This window comes from Ovis canadensis, chromosome X (assembly GCF_042477335.2).
Source record: "Ovis canadensis isolate MfBH-ARS-UI-01 breed Bighorn chromosome X, ARS-UI_OviCan_v2, whole genome shotgun sequence".
In the NCBI taxonomy this organism is placed as follows: Eukaryota; Metazoa; Chordata; class Mammalia; order Artiodactyla; family Bovidae; genus Ovis; species Ovis canadensis.
In genome coordinates, this window is record NC_091727.1 from 115,305,937 (window position 1) to 115,322,472 (window position 16,536).

The 16,536-nt window shown below is 42.2% G+C and overlaps 1 long non-coding RNA gene across 1 annotated transcript in view; it reads left to right on the forward strand.

The window, feature by feature from the left end:
- The window catches only part of LOC138930486 (uncharacterized), a 29,798-nt gene extending 16,083 nt beyond the window's left edge, over positions 1 to 13,715 (forward strand). Inside the window, exon 2 of the long non-coding RNA XR_011446199.1 lies at positions 13,159 to 13,715. This is a non-coding gene — a long non-coding RNA (uncharacterized lncRNA). The remainder of the gene's footprint in view (positions 1 to 13,158) is intronic.
- The last annotated feature ends 2,821 nt before the right edge of the window (positions 13,716 to 16,536 follow it).

A 16,536-nucleotide genomic window follows, 5' to 3' on the forward strand; every position in this document is an offset into this window, starting at 1 on the left:
AATCCCACCAACAAGGCATGAGGTTCCTATTTTTACTCATCTTACTATCTTATTGTTCTACTTTTTTTTTTTAATTCGAGCCATCCTAGCAATGTAAACTGATATCTCACTGTGGTTTTGATTTGATTTTCCTAATGACCACTGATGAAAGTGAAAGAGGATAGTGAAAAAGTTGGCTTAAAGCTCAACATTCAGAAAACGAAGATCATGGCATCTGGTCCCATCACTTCATGGGAAATAGATTCGGAAACAGTGGAAACAGGGTCAGACTTTATTTTGGGGGGGCTCCAAAATCACTGCAGATGGTAATTGCAGCCATGAAATTAAAAGACGCTTACTCCTTGGAAGGAAAGTTATGACCAACCTAGATAGCATATTAAAAAGCAGAGGCATTACTTTGCCAACAAAGGTCTGTCTAGTCAAGGCTATGGTTTTTCCAGTAGTCATGTATGGATGTGAGAGTTGGACTGTGAAGAAAGCTGAGTGCCGAAGAATTGATGCTTTTGAACTGTGGTGTTGGAGAAGACTCTTGAGAGTCCCTTGGACTGCAAGGAGATCCAACAAGTCCATTCTAAAGGAAGTCGGTCCTGGGTGTTCGTTGGAAGGACTGATGCTAAAGCTGAAACTCTAATACTTTGGCCACCTCATGTGAAGAGTTGACTCATTGGAAAAGACCCTGATGCTGGGAGGGATTGGGGGCAGGGGGAGAAGGGGACAACAGAGGATGAGATGGCTGGATGGCATCACCGACTCGATGGACGTGAGTCTGAGTGAACTCCAGGAGTTGGTGATGGACAGGGAGGCCTGGCATGCTGCAATTCATGGGGTCGCAAAGAGTCGGACACAACTGAGCGACTGAACTGAACTGAACTGAATGACCACTGATATTGAGCATCTTTTAATGTGCTTATTGGCCTTTTATACATCTTCCTTTGAAAAATATCGATTGAAATCTATCCCATTTAAAATATTGGGATAAGGAATTCCCTGGAGGTCCAGAGGGACTTTCACTTCCCAGGCGCAGGTTCAATACATGGTCAGGGAACTAAGATCCCCAAGCTGCACAATCAAAAAATAATAATTTTTTTAAATTAAAAAATTTAAACTGACATATAATTCACATAAAATTCACCATTTTATAGTGTGCAACTCAGTGGTTGTTAGTATATTCACTAAGTTGTATAACCATCACCACTATCTAATTACAGAATATTTCCATCACCCTAAAAAGAACTTCTGTATCTATAAGCATTCAGTTCACCCCTGCCTCCATCCCCTAGTAACCACTAATCTATTGTACTTATATCTCTATGGATTTGCTTCTTCCATGTTGTTGTCATTCACTTGCTAAGTCATGTCCAACTCTTTGTGACCCCATGGACTGCAGCCACACAGGCTTCCCTGTCCTTCACTATCTTCCAGAATTTGCTCAAACTCATGTCCATTGAATTGGTGATGCCATACAACCATCTCATCCTCTGTCACTCCCTTCTTTTCCTGCCTTTAATCTTTCCCAGCATCAGGGTCTTTTCCAATGAGTCGGTCCTTCGCATCAGGTGGTCAAAGTCTTGGAGCTTCAGCATCAGGCCTTTCAATTCAGGGTTGACTTCCTAAAGGATTGACTGCTTTGATCTCCTTGCAGTACAAAGGACTCTCAAAAGTCTTCCTGGGTTGGGAGGATCTGCTAGAGAAGAGAAAAAGTTACCCACTCCAGTATTCTGGCCTGGAGAACTATACAGTCCATGGGATTGCAAAGAGTCAGCCAGAACTGAGCAACTTTCACTGGGGCTTCCCTGGTAGCTCAGAGGGTAAAGCATCTGCCTGCAATGCGGGAGACCTGGGTTCGATCCCCAGGCCAGGAAGATCCCCTGGAGAAGGAAATGGTAACCCACTCCAGCACTCTTACCTGGAAAATTCCACCGACAGAGGAGCCTAGTAAGCTACAAGTCCATGGGATCGCAAAGAGATGCACAACTGAGCAGCGTCACTTCTCAGTCCAAAGGACTCTCAAAACTCTTCTCCAGCACCACAGTTCAAAAGCATCGATTCTTTGGCATTCAGCCATCCTTATGGTACAACTCTCATATCCATACAAGACTACTAGAAAACCCATAGCTTTGACTAGATGGACCTTTGTTGGCAAAGTGATGTCTCTGCTTTTTTAATACACTGGCTAGGTTTTTCATAGCTTTCCTTCCAAGGAGCAATTGTCTTTTAATTTCACGGCTGCAGTCACAGTGACTTTGGAGCCCAAGAAAATAAAATCTGTCACTGCTTTCACTTTTTCCCCTTCTGTTTGCCATGAAGTGATGAGACTGGATGCCCTGATCTTAGTCTTTTGAATGTTGAGTCTTAAGCCAGGTTTTTCACTCTCCTCTTTCACCCTCATCAGGAAGCTCTTTAATTTCTCTTCACCTTCTGCCATTAGAGTGGTACTGATATTTCTGCCATCAATCTCAATTCCAGCTTGGGATTCATCCAGCCTGGCATTTTGCATGATCTACTCTGCATAGAAGTTAAATAAGCAGGGTGACAATATACAGCCTTTACATACTTCTTTCCTAAGTTTGAGCCAGTCTGTTGTTCCGTGTCTGGTTCTAATTATTGCTTCTTAATCTGCATAAGGTTTCTCAGGAGACAGGTAAGGTACCTCTTCCATATATTTCATACAAATGGAATCATATACCATGTGGCCTTTTATGAATGGCTTCTTTCATTAAGCATCATATTTTCAAGTTTCATCCATGTGGTAGCTTGTTTCAGTACATCATTCCTTTTTATGACTGAACAACATTCCACTATATGGACATACCACTATTGTTTATCCTTTCGTCAGTTAATGAACATTTGTAGTTGTTATCATTTTTGGACTACTATGAATAATGATGGTATAGATGTTTGTGTACAAGTTTCTGTGTGGACATGCTTTCAGGTCTCCCGTGGCTGTATATACGTTGGAGTGGAATTGTTGGGTCATGTAAGAACTCTATATAGGGCTTCCCTGGCGACTCAAATAGTAAAGAATCTGCCTGCAATGCAGGAAACCCAGGTTCGATCCCTGAGTTGGAAAGTTCCCCTGGAGGAGGAAATGACAACCCACTCCAGTATTCTTGCCTGGAGAATTCCATGGACAGAGGAGCCTGGCAGGCTATAGTCCATAGCGTTGCAAAGAGTCAGACATGACTGAGCAACTAACATTACTTCTACTATAGTAACTCTATGATTAACTTTGTGAGAAACTGCCAAAGCATTTTCCATAGAAGTTGCACAATTTTACATTCCCACCAGCAATGTATAAGGGTTCCAATTTCTCCACATTCTCCCCCAACACGTATTTTCCACTCTTGCTTTTATTATAACTATCCTAATGCATGTGAGATGGTATCTCACTGTGATCTTGATTTGCATGTCCCTAATGACACAGGACTTCCCTGGTGGCTCAGAGGTTAAAGTGTCTGCCTGGAATGCAGGAGACCAGAGTTCGATCCCTGGGTTGGGAAGATCCCCTGGAGAAGGAAATGGCAATCCACTCCAGTACTCTTGCCTGGAGAATCCCATGGAGGGAGGAGCCTGGTAGGCTATAGTCCATGGGGTCGCAAAGAGTCGGACACGACTGAGCGACTTCACTTCACTTCACTTCAATGACTAGGTAGCATATTAAAAAGCAGAGAGATTTCTTTGCCAACAAAGGTCCATCTGGTCAAGGCTATGGTTTTTCCAGTGGTCATGTGTGGATGTGAGAGTTGGACTGTGAAGAAAGCTGAGTACCAAAGAATTGATGCTTTTGAACTGTGGTGTTGGAGAAGACTCTTGTGAGTTCCTTGGACTGCAAGGCGATCCAACCAGCCCATCCTAAAGGAGATCAGTCCTGGGTATTCATTGGAAGGACTGATGCTGAGGCTGAAACTCCAATACTTTGGCCACCTCATGCAAAGATTTGACTCATTGGGAAAGACACTGATGCTGGAAAGGATTGGGGGCAGGAGGAGAAGGGGATGACAGAGGATGAGATGGCTGGATGGCATCACTGACTCGATGCACATGAGTTTGGGTGAACTCTGGGAGTTGGTGATGGACAGGGAGGCCTGGCATGCTGTGATTCATGGGGTTGCAAAGAGTCGGACACAACTGAGTGACTGAACTGAACTGAACTGAATGATGTTTCACGTGTAACCATTTAGAGATTTCTTTGGAGAAGTGTCTGTTCAGATCTTTTGCCATTGTTTTTTCATGTATTTATTTATTATTTTATTTGGCTGCATCGGGTCTCAGTTGTAGCATACAGGATCTTCGTTGCATCATGTGAGATCCTTTCGTGGCCACTCACGGACTCTCTAGTTGTGTCTCTCAGGCTCCAGAGGTTGCTGGCTTCAGTAGCTGTGACATGTGGGTTTAGTTGATCCTTGGCATGTGGGATCTTTGTTCTCCCACCAGGGATCAAACCCAGGCCACCTGCATTGCATGGCAGATTCTCAACCACTGTACTATCAGCAAAGTCCCTTTTACTTGAGTTTTATCTTTTTATTGTTGAGTTGTAAGAATTCTTTTATATTGTGGGATACTAGACCCTTATCAAATGTATGATTTGCAAATATTTTCTCCCATTCTGTGTACTTTTTCACTTTCTTCATAGTGTCCTTTGATGCACAAAAGTTTTTAATGTTGATTAAACCCAATGTGTCTATATTTTGTTTGGTTGCTTTTGCTTGTGTCATATCTAAAAAACAATTGCCTAATCCAAGGGCATACAGATTTACAGCTGTTTTCTTCTAAGAATTTTACAGTTTCACCTCTCTTACATTTAGGCCTAGGATTATTTTGAGTTAACTTTTATGTATGGTGTTAGGAAGGAGACCAGCTTCATTCTTTTGCATGTGGATATCCATTTGTTCTAGCAACATTTGTTGAAAAGGCTATTTTTCCCCCATTGAATTGTAAACAGCATTGTTTGAAAACTTCAGTTTCTGGAACTTCCTTGGCAGTCCAGTGGTTCAGACTCCACCTTCCAATGGGTTCAATCCCTGGTCCCACATGCTGTGGGCCTGCAGCCAAGAATTTAAAAAAAAACAACTTCAATTTCCAATTATTTTTGTTGCTAGTATATAGAAATAAAAAGTGATCTAGTATTCTGAAACCTTACTAACGTCACTTCATAGTTCTAGTAGCTTTCTTGTAGATCTCAGTAGATTTTCTACATAGATGATCATATATCTGCAAATAAAGTTTTACATCTTCCTTTCTTATCTAGATGCTTTTTGTTTCATTTTCTTAACTATTTGCATTGGCTAGAACTTCCAGTAAAATGTTGAATAAGGGCAGACATCCTTGTCTTGCTCCTGATCTTAGAGGGAAAGAATTCAGTAGTTGACCATTAAATGTTATGTTAACTGTAGGTTTTTCATAATACCCTTCATCAAGTTGAGGAAGTTTCCTTCTATTTCTAGCTTGCTGAGAGTTTTCCTTAGGAATAGATGTTGGATTTTGTCAAGTTCTTTTTCTGCATCTATTGAAATAATCATATGCTTAGAGTTTTTTTGTTCATCAATATGGTGAATTACAACTGCTTGATTTTCAAATGGTAAACCAAATTTGCCTTGCTGGAAAAAACCACACTTGATGTGGCTATATTCTTTTTATATATTTGGCTACATTGATTTGTTAAAGTTTTACATCTGTATTTATGAGAGATATTGGTCTGTAGTTTTCTTGTTATGTCTTTTTCTGATTTTGTTATCGTGGTAATGCTGATAATAAACACAAATCGAATTAATGGGGAACTATGTTTTCCTTTTCAACTTTCTGGAAGACTTTGTATAGAATTGGTATTACTTCTTTAATTTTTTTTTTCTGTTTTGCTTTTTAAATTTTTATTTATTTATTTATTTTTATTGGAGGCTACTTACTTTATAATATTGTATTGGTTTTGCCATACATCAACATGAATCCCCCATGAGCGTACACATGTTCCCAATCCTGAATCCTCCTCCTACTTCCCTCCCCATAGAATTCATTAGTGAAGCCATTTGGCCAAGAAGATGTCTTTGTAGCATGTGTTTAACTATAAATTCACTTTCCCTAATGGAGGGCTATTCACAGTACGCATTTCTTCTTGAGTGAGCTTTTGTGTTTTCCAAGAGACCTGTCCATTTCACCTAAGTTGTCAAATTTATTGTTTATAATATTCCCTTAGTATCCTTTTAATATCTGTAGAATCAGTAGTTATATCACCTCTGTCATTCCTCATATGGGCAATTTGTGTCTTTTTTCTTCTTTTTCTGATCAGTCTGGCTAGAGATGAACCATTTTATGGATCTTCTCAAAGAATCAGCTTTTGGTTTCATTTATCTTCTCTATTGTTTATTTCTTTTCTATTTCCTCAATTTCTATTCTGATCTTTATTATCTGCCTTTGTCTACTTACTTTGGGTTTTTTTCAGTTTTTTTTTTAAATTTTACTTTACAATACTGTATTGGTTTTGCCTTACTTTGGGTTTCATTTGTTCATCTTTCTCTAGATTTTTATTATGGAAGCTGAAAATCATTGATTTGAGACCTTTCTTCTTTTCTACTATAGACATTTAGTGGCATCTCACAAATTATGTTATGTTGTGTTTTCATTTTTATCCATTTCATGATAGTCTCTACATTTTTATTTCTTCTTTGCCTTGTGGATTATTTAGAAGTGTGTGATTTAGTTTCCAGATATTTGGGAAATTTCCAGAGATTTTTCTGTTATTGGTTTCTAATTTAAATTCATTTTAGTCAGAGAATATACTTTGTATGACTTAATTATTTTGAATTTTTGAGACTTGTGGCCCAGAATATTATCTAGCTTGGTAAATGTACTGTATGCTCTTGAAAAGAGTATGTATTCTGCTGTTGTTGGATGGAATGTTCTATAAGTGACAATTAGATCAAGTTGGATAATGCTGTTATACTTATCTTCTAGATATTTGCTGCTGATTTTCTGCCTACTTATTCTATCTATCAATGAAACATGAGAGTTGAAATTTTCTACTGTAACTTTGAACTTTTCTGTTTCTAGCTGTAGTTCTGTCGGCTTTTGCATCATGTATTTTGAAGTTCTGTTATGTGGTGCATAAATGCTTAGCATTGTCATGTCCTCTTAATGAACTGATCCACTTATCACTATGAAATGACCTTTACCTCCGATATTAACTTTTGCTTAATATCATTTAATATTGCTGTTCCAAATTTCTTTTGATTAGTGTTACCTTGGTATATCATTTTCCCATACTTTAACTTTTTCAACCTATTTTAAACTTTATAGCTAAAATGCTTTACAGACAGTCCCTGACTTACAGTGATTTAACTTGTGATTTTCGACCTTATGATGGTGTAAAGCAATACATATTCAATAGAAACCATAATTCAAGTTTTGAATTTTGATTTTTTTCCTAGGCTAGGAACATATGGTACCATACTCTTGTGATGCTGGATGGTGGCACCAAGTCACAGCTCCCAGTCAGCCATGTGACCATGAGGGTAAATAATCAATACACTTAGAATTATTCTGTATCCAGACAACTGTTCTGTTTGTAACTTTCAGTATTCAATGAACTACATGAGATATATTGATATAAAACAGACTTTGTGTTAGATCATTTTTGCCCAACTGTAGGTTAATGTAAGTGTTCTGACCATGTTTAAGGTAGGTTTGCCTAAACCATGATGTTCAGTGTTGTTGTTGTTGTTCAGTCACTAAGTCACGTCCAACTCTTTGCCACACCATGGTCTGTGGCACACCAGGCTCCCCTATCCTTCACTATCTCCTGGAGTTTGCTCAAACTCACATCCATTGAGTCGGTGATGCTATCTAACCATCTCATCCTCTGCCACCCTCTTCTTTTACCCTCAATCTTTCCCGGCATCAATAAGTTAGGTATATTAAATGAATTTTCAACTTATGATTGGTTTGTTGGGACATAAGCCCAAAGTGAGTAGAGGAAGATCTATACTTGTTCAGTTCAGTTCAGTTCAGTCGCTCAGTCGTGTCCGACTCTTTGCAACCCCATGAACCACAGCACGACAGGCCTCCCTGTTCATCACCAATTTCCAGAGTTTACCCAAACTCATATCCATTGAGTCGGTGATGCCGTCTAATCATCTCATCCTCTGTCGTCCTCTTCTCCTCCTGCCTTCAATCTTTCCCAATATCAGGGTCTTTTCCAGTGAGTCAGCTCTTCATATCAGGTGGCCAAAATATTGGAGTTTCAGCTTCAACATCAGTCCTTCCAATGAACACCCAGGACAGATCTCCTTTAGGATGGACTGGTTGGATCTCCTTGCAATCCAAGGGACTCTTAAGAGTCTTCTCCAACACCACAGTTCAAAAGCATCAATTCTTCTGTGCTCAGCCTTCTTTATAGTCCAACTCTCACATCCATACATGACTACTGGAAAAACCATAGCCTTGACTAGACGGACCTTTGTTGGCAAAGTAATGTCTCTGCTTTTTAATATGCTGTCTGGGTTGGTCATCACTTTTCTTCCAAGGAGTAAGCGTCTTTTAATTTCATGGCTGCAATCACCATCTGCAATGATTTTGGAGCCCCAAAATATAAAGTCAGCCACTATTTCCACTGTTTCTCCATCTGTTTGCCATGAAGTGATGGGACCGGATGCCATGATCTTAGTTTTCGGAATGTTCTATACTTGTAGGCAGTATATAATTGGTTCTTGCTTTTATATCCAATTACAATCTCTGCATTTTATTTGGGTATTTAAATCATTTACATTTCAATTGATTATTGATATAGTTAGGTTTAAGTCTATCATATTGTTACCTGTTTTCTATTTGTCCAATCTGTTCTTTGTTTCCTTTTTTCTTTTTCTTATTTCTGTCTTTTTTGGGACTAATTAAATATCTTTTGTGATTCTATTTTATCTCATTTATGTATTTATCAGCTATGACTTTTATTATTTTAGTGGTTACTTTTAGGTTTATAGTAAACATCTTTAACTTACCTCAGTTGATCTTCAAATGGTATATGCCACATAACCTATACCATGAAAACATATTTACAATAGTAAATATATGCCCTTTTCTCACTGTTGTCATACATTTTGTTTATGTAGATTATAAATCCCACACTGCATTATTATTTTTTTTCTTAAATAGTCCACTACCAAAGGTATTTAAATAATTTTTCAAAATCTTATATAATTACCCATATGGTTACTATTAATATTTCTTTCTTTTGCGTAGATCCATATTTTCATCTGCTATCATCTTCCTTCCATTTCTGGTAGTATGTGTCTGTTTGGTATTTCTTTCTTTCTTTTTTTTTTTGACCCTACCAGGCAGCTTGCAGGATCTTAGTTCCCTGACCAGAGATCAAACTTGGTAGTGAATGGGTCAAGCCCTAACCACTGAACCACCAGGGAATTCCCTGGCCTTCCTTTTTGAAAGATATTTTTGCCTGATATAGAATCCCTGCTTAACAGGGGTTTTTGTCTTTGTTTTTAAAAAGATTTTGCTCTATAGTCTTCTCATTTGCATTGTTTACAATGAGAAGTCTTATCTTTGTTTCTCTGTACATAAAATGCCCTTTTTGTCCGGCTACTACTAAGATGTTCTATTTATCACTGATGTTGAGAAATTTGATTATGATGTGTCTTGGTGTCATTTTCTTCATCTTTCTTGCACTTGGAGTTACCTTGGATCTCTGAGTTTATAATCTTCATCAAATTTGGAAAAATTTTATCCATTATTTCTTCAAATATTTCTGTTCCCTTTTGTCTCTTTTTCTCCCTCAGTGACTCCAACTTTTTTAGATTATGCCACTTGAATTTTTCCTACAACTCACTGATGTTCTGTTCATTTTTTAATTCTCTTTTCTGTGTGTATTTCATTTTGATTCCTTTCTACTGCTTTGTGTTCAAGTTCACTAGCCTTTTTTTCTGCAGTGTCTAATCTGCCATTAATTCCATCTAATGTATTTTTCACCTCACATGTTGTAGTTTCCACCTCTATAAGTTTGATTTGGGTATTTAAAAATACCTCCCATGGCTCTACTTAACTTTCTGAACATCTGGAATGCAGTTACAATAACTGTTTTAGTATCTTTGTTTACCAGTTTTAACTATAAGTCAGTTCTGATTTGACTTCAGTTAGTGATTTACCACCTTCTTATTGGCCATAGTTTCCTGCTCTGTCAATGCCAGGTAATTTTTTTTTTTTAATTGGAGCCACACATTGTGAGTTCTACTTTGTTGGATTCTTTACTATGACTGTATTCCTACAAGCAGTGGTTCCCAACCAGGGATGGCTTTGTTTCTCTGGTCTTGGTATCCAATAAGTAGGGCCAGGTATCATGGTAAACACCCTCCAATGTACAGGAGAGCCCCCACAACAAAGAATTATCTAGCTCAAAATGTCAGTTGTTCTGAAGTTGAGAAACCTTGCTATATATACTCTTGAACTTTGTTCTGGGACTTAGCTACGTTTCTTGGAAATTCTTGGTCCCTCTTGGGTCTTGCTGTTAAGCTTTGTTAGATGAGACCAGAGCAGTGCTCAGTGTAGAACTAATTACTCTCTAATACCAAGGCAAGACCCTTCTGTGTACTTTCGCCAATGCCTCAGTTTTAGCTGGATGGGAACCAGCATTATTCCCAGCCCTGTGTGAATGCTAAGCTCCAGTCCCTCTAATCATTTGGCATAGTTCTCTCCCCAGCATCAGATACTTTCCTCACACGTGTTCATGAACCTACGTAGAGTTTGTTCTGTTCCTGCTTCACTCACCGCATCTAGCCTACCTCCACAGGATGTCCTGGAGATACCCCACAGTGGCTATGTCTACTCTCACCCCCCACCTCAGACCTACTCTTCCTTCCATATCTCAGCCCATGATGCCAGTCCCCTAAGCTCAAAATCCGGAGTTCTCCCCTGCTGCCTCTTCACTCCACCATTCAGCCAGCCAATTTGGTCTCGCTAATGTCTCCAGCATTCTGTTCTTACTTTCCATCCCCACTGTCCCTACCTTAGCTTGGGTCATCATCATTTCTTGCTTGAACCCTTCACAAGAGAGTTCCATGTAGCATCCCCTGCCACACCTCCTTATATACTCTCATCTCTACTACTACAAAAATTTTCACTGCTTATCAAGCAGGCCACACCCTTTCACAACTTTACGCTTTTGCACATGCCACTCTTTTTGCCTCCCTTCTTTGTCTGGCAAACTCCTTCTCAAGCTTCAAGAGCCAGCTCAAAAGTCACCTCTTCTGTCAAACCCTCCTTGATTTCTATTCGCTCCTGCCTGTCCATTCTCCTTTTGCCTTCTGTTCACACTTTGTTAACAATACTGCTCGCATCTGGTTAATTGAGGTCATAAGGGTGGGCCCTAATCCCATGGTACTGTGGCCTGATAAGAAATGGAAGAGAGAAAGAGAGAGAAATATCCCCCTCCCCTAGGCCACATGAGGACACAGTGGATAAAGGCTGCAAGCCAGGGAGAGTCTCACCAAGACCTTACCATGTGGGCACTTTGATCTCAAACTTCCAGTCTCCAGGACTGTGACAAATAAATTTCTGTTGTTTAAGCCACCCAATCCACGGTGTGTTAATTATGGCAACCTGAGCCGACTACTACAGTGCTTAATACCTAATGTTGTTGTTTAGTCACTAAGTCGTGTCTGACTCTTTTGTAACCCTATGGGCTGTCCTGTCAGGCTCCTCTGTCCATGGGAATTTCCCAGGCAAGACTACTAAAGGGGGCTGCCATTTCCTTCTTCAGGGGATCTTCCCCACCCAAGGATCGAACCTGTGTCTCCTGCAGCTCCTGTATTAGCAGGCAGATTCTTTACCACTGAGCCACCAGGGAAGCCCTAATACCTGATGAGTGCATTTATTTTTTAAAAAAATGAATAAGGAAGGAAGAGAAGGAGAGATGGAATGAATGGGGAGAGATGATGAAGAAAGCTGGAGAGAACAAGAGAAGAGTATGAAAAACTTAAGGAAACAGGAGAAAGAAGGCAGGGAGTGAGCTGACAAGGGAGCCAATTTCTTAGTGGCAACCAGGCCCATGCCCAGGGAACCACTGCCAAGATGGAGGCAGGTGGGTACAAGCCTCAGGGCCAGTGCTGAGCATCCAGGCACAGGATTTTATAGATATGTTTTCCCACAAAAGGGGCCACAGTCTGCTTTTCTCAGAAGCTATGTGTCCTCCAGGGAAAGACTCAGTGCCTGTGGCTTTTAGAAGGAGGCACCTTGGTTCTTTGGCTGAGAAACTACTGGGTGCCCTGGCTTCCCTCAGCTGCTGGAGAGACAAGGAGAGTGTTTACCCAACCATCCCAGTGTCCTCAGAGGACTCAGCTCTCAGTTACATGGCAAACAGCTGGCTCTGGAGGGGCTGTGTCCTGGGCGCTGCGACTCCGTGCCTCCAGTGATGTGAAAGCCTCCTCCACCTTGGGAATGCTTCCTACACTCTCACCCTCCTCCGGTGGGGTTGGGGTGGGCTCATTTACGAAATGGGACCCGACAGGTGGCTTTAAAAAAAAAAAACAACGCTGCTTCTAGCAGAACACTCCCCGAAAGGAACACAAAGTTTTTTGGTCACCCAGGGCTTGTGCAAATTGGTTTCAGACTCTGTCACCCGCTGCCGCAGCAGACAACAGCCGTCTTTCCAGTAAGAAGACATTTCCTGGCCAGGCAACCGGACCGGCGGGCGGGCGGTGGCGCAGGCAGTGCCAGACCGCCCGGGAAGCCACGCGCTCAGTCCGCCCCCCGGGGACAGAGCAGCCCGCCGGCGCCCTGGGGCCTGCAGCCAGCCCCGGGCTCACGTCTCCCCTAACCGGCTGGGTCTAGGCGAACGGGGGCAGCGTGACGCCCAAAGCTGGGAGCCAGGCAACGAGGGGGTCCCGGCTCCACCTACTCGGCCCAGCCCAAGAATTGGGCCAAAACCAGGCAGACATTCGGAACCTGTCTGATCGCTTTGGGGAGGGGAGGGGAGAGGGGTGGGGTGGGGTGGGGTGGGGGAGAGTTGCAGGGAGCTGCAGCTCTGAGAGCCATTCCCTGACAAGCATCTCTGCTCAGCAATGCGGGCAGGGGTTGCGAGGCCCAACCCCGCGGGTAGTTGGGTGCAGGGACGTGACGGGACCGCGAGGGTTGATGCTTTCTTCTATTGTTCCCACTCGTCAGAGAGGGCTCCTGGCAAACATACTCTGCTCTTCCCAGCTCTCCCGATGAAATCCAGAGCTCGGCTTTGCTGCCGCTATCCAGGACGGGATTTTTGGTCCATGTGAAGACCTTATTTACGCTGCTACACTAGGATGTCGACCCAGCAGCCTGGCCAAACGCCGAGGCAGCCGTGAAGTTGGGACTTGTGGAGGAGTGGAGACTGGCTCCCAACCAAGCAGCCACACACTCCCCTGGAAACTGGGGGCACCTGAAAGTCCACACTTTGCTGCCCGGCTCTTTGGCCTTGCTTTTCAAATGTTATTGCTTGGACAGATGGCTTGGGGTCCTTGTTAAAGTGAAGATTCTGATTTAGGTGGATGGGGCCTGAGACTCTGCATTCCTAGAAAGCTCCCAGCTGCTGCCGTAGACCACACCTGGAGGGGCAAGGGGCAGAGCATCGCTCTTGACTGCAGCTGTGCCAGTTTAAATAACCTGGGGAGCCCAGTACACTTGAATTTGGTTGAGAGTCATCCTAAGTGTTCTTGCCATAAGAAAAATAAAAAGATACTATGTGAAGTGATGGATTTGTCAATTCCACTGTGTAATCATTTCACAATGTATACATAGATCAAATCATCATGAGGCACACCTTTAAGAAAACATTATATTGTACAACCAAAACATATTAATATACACTTTTAATGTTTTGATCATACCTCAGTAAAGCTAGGAGAAAAAAACTAATCAGGCCCCACCCCCAGATGTTCTGATTTAAATAGTCTGGGGTGGGGCCAGCTTTTTTTTGTTTTTTTTCATTATGCTTCTCTGGTGATGGTAATGGGCAGCCAGGATTAAGAGCCAGTGGTGGAAGCAGCTGTGAAAAGGGACTTAGGCTGTAATCAAGGATATTGATTCCATACTGGGCCCAACCACAGGGGTTCAGTATATGACCTAGATTAGGAATTCAGTTGTGATCAAAGAATATAATTGGCTCATATGGTTTCATATACCTCATCTTACCTCTCATTCATTCAACCATTAAATATTTATTGAGCCATTATATTGTGGTGGCCACTGTGCTAGCTAATAAGAATTCAGCAGTGAGTGACAGATATGGAGCTGACAGTTTAGTAATCAATTAACCACTGAAATAAAATGCAAATATATGATTGGATGACTGCTAGGAAGAATCTGATTTAATGTGTACATGGGAAGAGGGCTAGAAAATGACAGTTAATTACCTGTAATCTGAAAGATGAATTGTCACTCTCTAGGTGAAAGGGGTCGGAGAAGGCGATGGCACCCCACTCCAATACTCTTGCCTGGAAAATCCCATGGACGGAGGAGCCTGGTAGGCTGCAGTCCATGGGGTCGCTAAGAGTCGGACACGACTGAGCGACTTCACTTTCACTTTTCACTTTCATGCATTGGAGAAGGAAATGGCAACCCACTCCAGTGTTCTTGCCTAGAGAATCCCAGGGATGGGGGAGCCTGGTGGGCTGCCATCTATGGGGTCACACAGAGTCGAACACGACTGAAGCGACTTAGCAGCAGCAGCAGCAGGTGAAAGGGGTGGGCTGGAGAAGAATGTTCCAGTCTGAGAGACTAATAGCAGGGCAGTGTGGCTGGAACAGAGTCAAGATGGCCATGTGTGCCATCAAGAAACTGGAGTGATAGGTCGGTACCTATGTAGAGCAGAGGTTCCCAGTTCTGGCTGAAAATTTAAATCCTCAGAGAATTTCAAAAATATACCCAAGTTTGGCTTCCTAAAAATTCAGATTTAGTGGTCTGGGTTTGGACCTAGGCATCAATATCCTGTTTTGGTTTTGTTTTTGTTTTTATCGTATGGGCAGCATGTGGGACCTTAGTTCCCTTAGTTCCCCTACCAGGGATTAAACCCATGGCACAGAGCCCAAACCACCGGACCACCAGGAATTCCGCTAGGTATCAACGTCTTGAGTTAAGGATGAGTATCTTATGATGAACATAGAGCCATAAGTCTTTTGACCTTTATCTTAAGAAGCATGGAAAAGCATTGATATGTTTAAGCAGGCAGGTAACATGATCGGATTTGCATTTAAAACACTCTGGCTGCCATGTGAACAGACCAGAGGGGGCAGATGTATGGAAAACTAATTCATTAGACCAGGTAAGAGATGATAACTGGGGCCAGGATGGTACTGGAAAGGACTGGATGAACTCAAGAGTTACTTAGGAGGTGAAATCAGCAGGACTCAATAATCTATTGGACATGGGGAATGGAGGGGGGGCAGTAACTGTCAAGGATAATTTCCAAGTTTCTGATTTAGACAATTGATATTGGTAGCATAGAGATAGGGGATCCCCTGGAGAAGGAAATGACAGCCCACTCCGCTATTCCTGCCTGGAGAATCCCATGGACAGAGGAGCCTGGCGAGCTACAGTCTATAGCGTCGCAAAGAGTCAGGCATGACTGAGCACACACACGCAGCATGCAGAAGATGGGAAGTGGACCGCACTTGGAAGGAAGGTCATAGATTTGGTCCAAGCAGAGCAGCTATCAAGTAGGCAGTGGGATAGGCTGTCTGAAGCTCAGGAGAGAGATCAGAGCTAGAGATATTCATTTGGGAGCCATCAGGAGAGGTATTTGAAGCTGGGGAGTGAACTGGTCAATTGGGGAAAGATCAGAGAATGGCAAGAATTAGGAGAGACCTTGAAGGATGTTTAATGGCTTGGTCTCCCAAAATCCATATTATAAGGTTGTATTAACCTTTCCCCTTCCCAATCCCTGTCATCTCTCCCCACTCCCTTTCATTCATTAAAGACTTTTGGGAAAACAGGTCATGATTTTCTTCTCCTCCAGAAGCGCCCCTGCTATCACGGATGACATGTCCATACGAACATGCCTTTCAATGCCTCAGTCTCTGCGTTCCTTAACTTCCTCACCTTTCTCTCTTCTGCACTCCTCCTCAAGCTACACTTACAGAGTCACACTTAAGCCCTGATATTGCTCTCAACTGTGAAGTGAAGTGAAGTGAAGTCGCTCAGTCGTGTCCAACTCTTTGCGACCCCGTGGACTGTAACCTACCAGGCTCCTCCACCCATGGGATTCTCCAGGCAAGAATACTGGAGTGGGTTGCTATTTCCTTCTCTAGGGGATCTTCCCGACCCAGGGATTGAACCTGGGTCTCCCACCTTGCAGGCAGACGCTTTAACCTCTGAGCCACCAGGGAAGCCCGCTCTCAACTGTGCCACTTTAATAAAAGTCACTCTTCCAAGATGTGATACGTATATACGATGTAATATTACCCTGCCATAAAAGGAATGAAATAATGCCATTTGCAGCGACGTGAATGGACCTAGATATTATCATACTGTGTGAAGTCGTACAGAGAATAACAAATATATGATATTGCTTAT